Consider the following 8,152-nt stretch of genomic DNA (forward strand, 5'->3'; position numbering starts at 1 on the left):
CCTAAATAGGAAAAGTAAAGGGGTCACAACTTGAAAATTCAATGCTAAGTGCAAAAGTGTTGGCGCCCCTGTGTAATGTACCAAATCTAATTCTAAAACTTCCCGATGTCGTACAAACATGAAATTTGGGATGAGGCTTCTCTACGTCCTATATAGAAAAAGTAAAGTGGTAACAACTCAAAAATTCAGTGCTAAGTACAAAAGTATTAGCACCCCTGTGTAATGTACCAAATCTAATTCTTTAACTTCCTCATGTTGTACAAACATGAAATTTGGCAGAAGTATTCTTTAGGTCCTAAATAGGAAAAGTAAAGGGGTCACAACCCAGATTAGTCAATGTTAAGTACAAATGTATTGGCACCCCTACGTAATGTGCCTAATCTGATTCTCTAACTTCCCAGTGTCATACAAACATGATATTTGGCATGACCATTCTTTAGGTCCTAAATATGAAAAGCGAAGGGGTTACAATTCGATTATTCAATGCTAATTGCAAAAATAAGTGCACCCCTATGTAGCATTACCTCCCGGTGTCGTACAAGCGTGAAATTTGGCACGAGCATTCTTTAGGTCCTAAATAGGTAAAGTAAGGTCCTAATCGGGAAAAGTAAGGGGGTTACAACTCAATTATTCAATGCTAACTGCAAAAGTAAGTGCTCCCTTATGTAATGTAACTTCCTGGTGTTGTATATTAGAGATGAGCGAGCATACTCGCTAAGGGCAATTGCTCGAGCGAACATTGCCCTTAGCGAGTACCTGCCCGCTCAAGACAAAAGGTTCAGGTACCGGCGGCTGGCAGTGAGCTGCAGGGGAGAGTGGGGAGGAACGGGGGGGAGATCTCTCTCTCCCTTTCTCCTCCCCGTTCCCCCCTGCTGACTGCCGCTTCTCACCGCTCCCCTGTGCCGGCACCCGAACCTTTTATCTCGAGCGGGCAGGTACTCGCTGAGGGCAATTCTCACTCGAGCAATCTCCCTTAGCGAGTATGCAAGCTCATCACTATTGTAGATGCATGAAATTTGGTGCGAGCGTTTTTTAGGTCCTAAATGAGGAGGGTGGGATGGGTGGCACATTCTTCAGAGGGATATCTGTACATGCAGCCTGAGGAGAATCTAACCCTCCTGTATATGTATACATATTTTAATCTTTGGTTACTGTTAAGAAAATTGTAGATCAATGTATCAGTTAATTATTCTATATTGCATTGTAGACTAGAAATATATAGCATGATACTAGTATAAGTAGTGAAGGGGTTAAACTAAACCCTTCTATAGGCTCGCATGTCTTCTGAGGTAGACAGATAAGAGATAAGACAGTCTCCTAGACCACCCATGTATGAGGCACACAGGAAATAGGATAGACTTCAATACCCGCCCTTGCATTCCTTTCTCCTGAATTCATAACGGTTTTATTGTATGTTATAGTTACACCATAAGAGGTGTAACTTATGGTATCATTTTAGTTTCAGCCTATTATGTATTCTTATTAATCTTGGAGGTATATACTTTTGCTGTGATGTCATTTATGGTACATAAGCTGTGAACATCTTAGAATAAAGTAGAAATCACTTGATACCGCACAGGCTGGTGTGATTTGTATTTCTCCTGGGTCCAGACTACTACACGGAATCTGATAGTCTTCTTCTTGGTAAACCAATTCTCTTCACAGTTACTCTAAAATAGCCTTGACTTCATCGAATTTTGCTGTATTAAATTAACTCAGACGAAGCCGGGTATATCAGCTAGTGGAGTTATAAAAGTCATATATTATATTACATTATATGATATAGGCATGCAGGCTGCCCACAACTCCCATTACATGTAAATAATTCATATGGAAATAATTGCCTCCGTTTTTGTCGGTTTCGGATTTCCCCAATTGTTTTCGGATGGATTATTGATGAAAACAAAGGTATCACTACTAATTTTTAGAAAAATGTAGTTACTAGACAAAAAAAAATTAACAAAGCAAACACAGAACGCCCCCCTACCGCTCCCTTTATGTTCTAACACCCCCATGCCACCCCACCATCCCTTTGAGAAGTGAAAATTCCCCCCAGGGGGCAATAACACCCATGTTGAAGCTTTCTAGGTGCGCACAGAGGTGTTTGTCCTTTGACACCAGATCATATACTGGGGGAAGACTCCAATAGCAAAGTCAAATCATGCATATTAGCTGGGTGAACCATAACCTCTTTGGCCAAAACAGTATGATGGCTACTACGGTGGCCTTATCATGACGGATCTGTGTTAATACTCTCGGGATCATAGCAGCTAGAGGGAATATGTATGCCAGCCTGAACCTCCAAGGAATGGACAGAGCAACCATTGCTAGGGGATTGTCCTCGTAGTACAGAAAACAAAATACTTCCAACTTGACATTCACTCTTGTCACCTGCAGGTCAACCTCTGGTGTACTCCATCTCTGTGTAATTTGATTGAAGATAGAAATGTTTACTGACCATTCCACTGCTGCTGGGATACTTCAACTCAATTGGTCTGCTAAAATATTTAGGGACTCTCTTATGGGAGTCACAGATAGATATGATAGATTTTTTTCTGGCCATATGAAGTTCATGTCCACTTTTTGCTGAAGGGTTTGTGATGTTATGCCTCCCTATTTGTTTATATACATCACCACTATTATATATGTCTGTTCTTATTTTTACTGCTTTCCCTTGATCCTGGTGGAAAAAATGTTGTAGGGCCAAAATAACTGCCTTCAGTTCCCTCAAATTCAAAGATAAAAATTTCTCCTGTTTTGCCCAGATCCCCATCCTGACTGTGACTTAGTAAAAAGAAAAAGCCCGCGCCCTTCAGGACCTAAACACCAGGGTCGGGCTACAGACACCACTAGTTTCAAAACTTTATTCTAAAAATCCTCTGTGCAACGCTTTTCATCGTTCTACACAACGACTTTATCAAGTCCGCACGAGTAACGCCTCCCTGACATTTTTATTGCATCCTGACTGTGAGGCGTCTACAGTCAACAGGCTCTAGCACGGCCGGATTTTGGACTGTCTGTCTTTAAAATTAATCCACCAATCGAGAAAGTGACAGGTTTGTCTGGACAGGGAGTGTCTTCTGTTTAGAACCTTTGAGGTTTGATCCCAATGCTTTAGCATCTCATTCTATAGTGGCCTTAAGTGCCATAGGGCCCAGGAGACAGCTTCCACTGCCTATGTCATCAAGAACCATATCCTTCATCAAAATTCTGAGAGTAAATGACTTCCGAACTCTCAAGAATTTTGCAGCATCCGTAGTCTTGGTCTTCTGAACCTGAGTGAGTGTGAGTGTCATCTGAACTGTAACTATGATAAATCCAATTCACAATCCAACTGAGATTCTGGAGGATAGAGAACACAGACTGTAGTTGTGTCTTTAGAAATTTTGCCAAACTTGCTTCTGTCAGCCAATCGTCCAGGTATGACACAATTGATAACCCCTGAATCCTGAGTTGGGCTATGACTGTAGAGACTACCTTTGTAAAGACAAAGGGAGTTGAAGAAACCCCAAAGGATGAATTAATGAATTAATAGTGTAACGTCCTTCTCCCAATGGTGACAGCCACTCTGAGATATTTTCTGTGGGCCTGCCTAATGGGATGTGTAGATAGACATCCTTCAAATCCAATGTGACAATGAAGTCTCCTGTTGGAGAATGGACCATACAGATATTATAGTTTCCTTTCAAAATTTCCTCCTGATATATTTGTTGAGGAATCTCAAATCTGTAATCATCTTCGAGTCTCGGGTGATTTTTGGATTAAAAAGATGGGCAAATAGACACTTAACCCTCTCTCTCATGAGTATTCTCTCTAAGGCTCCTTTTGAGAGGTAATTCTTTATGCAGACTTCTAATTTCTTTTATTTAATTGAACTGAAAAGGCCTGTTCTTACAAAGATTATCTGGAGGTGGAAAGGTAAATTTTATTGAATACCTGTTTTGGAAAATATCTAGGACCCAAGGGTAATTTATTGTATTGTGCCAGGACTGCTTGTAGTGGGACAGGCAGCTGATCACTGGGAAAAAAAATTCTGCTCTCTCACTGGCCAGAGTCCCAGCTTCAGAAATCTGGCTTTTTTTCCCCCTTATTTTGACCTCTGGTATGTATAGGCCTCTCTTTTGACCTGTACCCTGAATGTAATACTGTCTTGGTTGACAGGATCTTTGAGTTGATCTTCCTTTCCTAACACCCCTCCCTCAACCATGAAAGGAATGTTGAAAGAATTCATCACTTTTTATCAGCTAAACCTTCCATCAGATCATCTAAAGCTGATCCAAAAACGAGACTGAGCTCATATGGAAGACCACATAGGTAATATTTGAATGTATTGTCTTGCAACCAAGGTCTCAACCATAGAGCTCTTCTGGCAGTGTTAGCTAAGGACATGGCTCTGGCCTCAAATTTTACTTGCCGAGCTGATGCATCACAAAGAAAATCTTGCTCTACGTTCAGAGTCTTAAAAGCTGCAAGAAGGTTATGTTGAAAAATACCAGAATCGATATCTTGTATTGGAGTAATTCCTTCCTTAACCCATGAGCAAAAAAAACAAAGAATTACACTGAGGCATTACCGTAGCCTCTTCTTAAGGAGAAATAGGAAACTTTATTCATAATTAAAGGGAAACATCATTCGGAATCTCCTGGACAATACTGGGCCTTTTTCTGAATGTCTCCATTTTGCCATCATAGCCTTATGTAAGGCATTATTGACTTTGAAGGCCCTTGGCCCCCTAGAGGCAGAATCCTGGGCGTCCCCTTTGTCAACATCATGGTCTTATGACTGGATGGACTTGATTAGCTTATTTATTTACCCTAATGGAAAATACAGTTTTTCTAAATCATCCTAGCTAGAGATGAGCGAACGTACTCGTCCGATCTTGATATTCGTGCGAATATTAGGGTGTTCGGGATGCTCGTTACTCTTAACGAGCACCACGCGGTGTTCCGGTTACTTTCAGTTTCCTCTCTGAGACGTTAGCGCGCTTTTCTGGCCAATTGAAAGACAGGGAAGGCATTACAACTTCCCCCTGTGACGTTCAAGCCCTATACCACCCCCCTGCTGTGAGTGGCTGGGGCGATCAGATGTCACCCGAGTATAAAAGTCGGCCCCTCCTGCGGCTCGCCACACATGCCTTGTGAGTTAGCTGAGGATAAGTACTATCGTGCTGGTGCTGCTGTAGGGAGAGCGCTAGGAGTCAGTGTAGGCTTCAAGAACCCCAAAGGTCCTTCTTAGGGCCACATCTACCTGTGTGCAGGCTGCTGCTAGCAGTGTTTTTTTTTTTTCTCAAAATCGGCAGTGCAGAGCATTGCACCCGGTATTAGAGACAGAAGTGGTACATAGGCAGGGAGAGTGTTAGGAGTGAGTGTAGCCTTCAAGAACCTCAACGGTCCTTTCTAGGGCCGAATTTAAGCGTGTGCAGTACTGTGCTGGCTGCTGTTAGCAGTGTTGCATTTTTTTTTTTTCTAAAAATCGTCTGTGCAGAGCATTGCACCCTCCATTAATACTACAGGGACAGAATTGTGTAGGCAGGGCCACAACACAGTTATTGTTCATTGAATATACGCAGTGGGTCCTTCCCTTTGCAAAAAAGGAAAAGAAATTATATTTGGCCTGCCTGTGTCAGTCCTAAGGTCTCCGTGTACGTGTGTGCTGCGTGGAGAACGTACAAAAATCAGACGCAACCAGCTATGGTTTACTGCAGGCTTGCGCCATTGTCTTTCCTGACTGGCAAATACCTGCTCTGCTAGAGTTAATAACTCTGCTACACTAAAGTTGTGTGACACTTTTTCAGGGCCACACTACAGTTCTAAAAGTTATTGTTCATTGAATATACGCAGTGGGTCCTTCCCTTTGCAAAAAAGGAAAAGAAATTGTATTTGGCCTGCCTGTGTCAGTCCTAAGGTCTCCGTGTACGTGTGTGCTGCGTGGACAACGTACAAAAATCAGACGCAACCAGCTACGGTTGAGTGCAGGCTTGCGCCATTGTCTTTCCTGACTGGCAAATACCTGCTCTGCCAGAGTTAATAACTCTGCTACACTAAAGTTGTGTGACACTTTTTCAGGGCCACACCACAGTTATTAAACGTATTGTTCATTGAATATAAGCAGTGGGTCCTTCCCTTTGCAAAAAAGGAAAAGAAATTGTATTTGGCCTGCCTGTGTCAGTCCTAAGGTCTCCGTGTACATGTGTGCTGCGTGGAGAACGTACAAAAATCAGACGCAACCAGCTACGGTTTACTGCAGGCTTGCGCCATTGTCTTTCCTGACTGGCAAATACCTGCTCTGCTAGAGTTAATAACTCTGCTACACTAAAGTTGTGTGACACTTTTTCAGGGCCACACTACAGTTCTAAAAGCTATTGTTCATTGAATATACGCAGTGGGTCCTTCCCTTTGCAAAAAAGGAAAACAAATTGTATTTGGCCTGCCTGTGTCAGTCCTAAGGTCTCTGTGTACGTGTGTGCTGCGTGGACAACGTACAAAAATCAGACGCAACCAGCTACGGTTGAGTGCAGCCTTGCGCCAATTTCTTTCCTGCCTGGGAAATCAAATCACTGGTAATACAGCATGCTGAGGGGTAGGGGTAGGCCTAGAGGATGTGGACGCGACCGAGGACGCGGAGGGCCAAGTGAGGGTGTGGGCACAGGCCGAGCCAGTGCGGTGGCCAGGGGTAGAGGCAGGGCCAGACCGAATAATCCACCAACTGTTTCCCAAAGCGCCCCCTCGCGCCATGCCACCCTGCACAGGTCAAGGTGCTCTACGGTGTGGCAGTTTTTCACAGAGACGCCTGAAGACGGACGAACAGTGGTGTGCAACCTTTGTCGCGCCAAGATCAGCTGGGGAGGCACCACCAACAGCATGCGCAGGCATATGATGGCCAAGCACCCCACAAGGTGGGACGATGGCCGTTCACCGCCTCCGGTTTGCACCACTGCCTCTCCCCCTGTGCCCCAACCTGCCACTGAGATCCAACCCCCCTGTGAGGACACAGGCACTACCGTCTCCTGGCCTGCACCCACACCATCACCTCCGCTGTCCTCGGCCCCATCCAGCAATGGCTCTCAGCGCAGCGTCCAGACGTCGCTAGTGCCACAGTTTGAGCGCAAGCGCAAGTACGACGCCACGCACCCGCACGCTCAAGCGTTAAACGTGCACATTGCAAAATTGATCAGCCTACAGATGCTGCCGTATAGGCTTGTGGAAACGGAGGCTTTCAAAAGCATGATGGCGGCGGCTGCCCCACGCTACTCGGTTCCCAGTCGCCACTACTTTTCCCGATGTGCCGTCCCAGCCCTGCACGACCATGTCTCCCGCAACATTGTACGCGCCCTCACCAACGCGGTTACTGCCAAGGTCCACTTAACAACGGACACGTGGACAAGCACAGGCGGGCAGTGCCACTATATCTCCCTGACGGCACATTGGGTGAAGTTAGTGGAGGCTGGGACAGAGTCAGAGCCTGGGACCGCTCACGTCCTACCCACCCCCAGAATTGCGGGCCACAGCTCGGTGGTGGTATCTGCGGCGGTGTATGCTTCCTCCACTAAAGCACCTTCCTCCTCCTCCTCCTCCAACGCAACCTCTGTCTCGCAATCAAGATGTGTCAGCAGTACGTCGCCAGCAGTCGGTGTCACGCGGCGTGGCAGCACAGCGGTGGGCAAGCGTCAGCAGGCCGTGCTGAAACTACTCAGCTTAGGAGAGAAGAGGCACACGGCCCACGAACTGCTGCAGGGTCTGACAGAGCAGACCGACCGTTGGCTTGCGCCGCTGAGCCTCCAACCGGGCATGGTCGTGTGTGACAACGGCCGTAAGCTGGTGGCGGCTCTGCAGCTCGGCAGCCTCACGCACGTGCCATGCCTGGCCCATGTCTTTAATTTGGTGGTTCAGCGCTTTCTGAAAAGCTACCCCCACTTGTCATACCTGCTCGGAAAGGTGCGCCAGCTCTGCGCACATTTCCGCAAATCCCACACGCGCGCTGCCACCCTGCGGACACTGCAACATAGGTTTAATCTGCCAGTGCACCGACTGCTGTGCGACGTGCCCTCACAGTGGAACTCTACGCTCCACATGTTGGCCAGACTCTATGAGCAGCGTAGAGCTATAGTGGAATACCAACTCCAACTTGTGCGGCGCAGTGGGAGTCAGCCTCC

The sequence above is a fragment of the Eleutherodactylus coqui genome, chromosome 7 (genome assembly GCF_035609145.1).
Source record: "Eleutherodactylus coqui strain aEleCoq1 chromosome 7, aEleCoq1.hap1, whole genome shotgun sequence".
Taxonomy (NCBI): domain Eukaryota; kingdom Metazoa; phylum Chordata; class Amphibia; order Anura; family Eleutherodactylidae; genus Eleutherodactylus; species Eleutherodactylus coqui.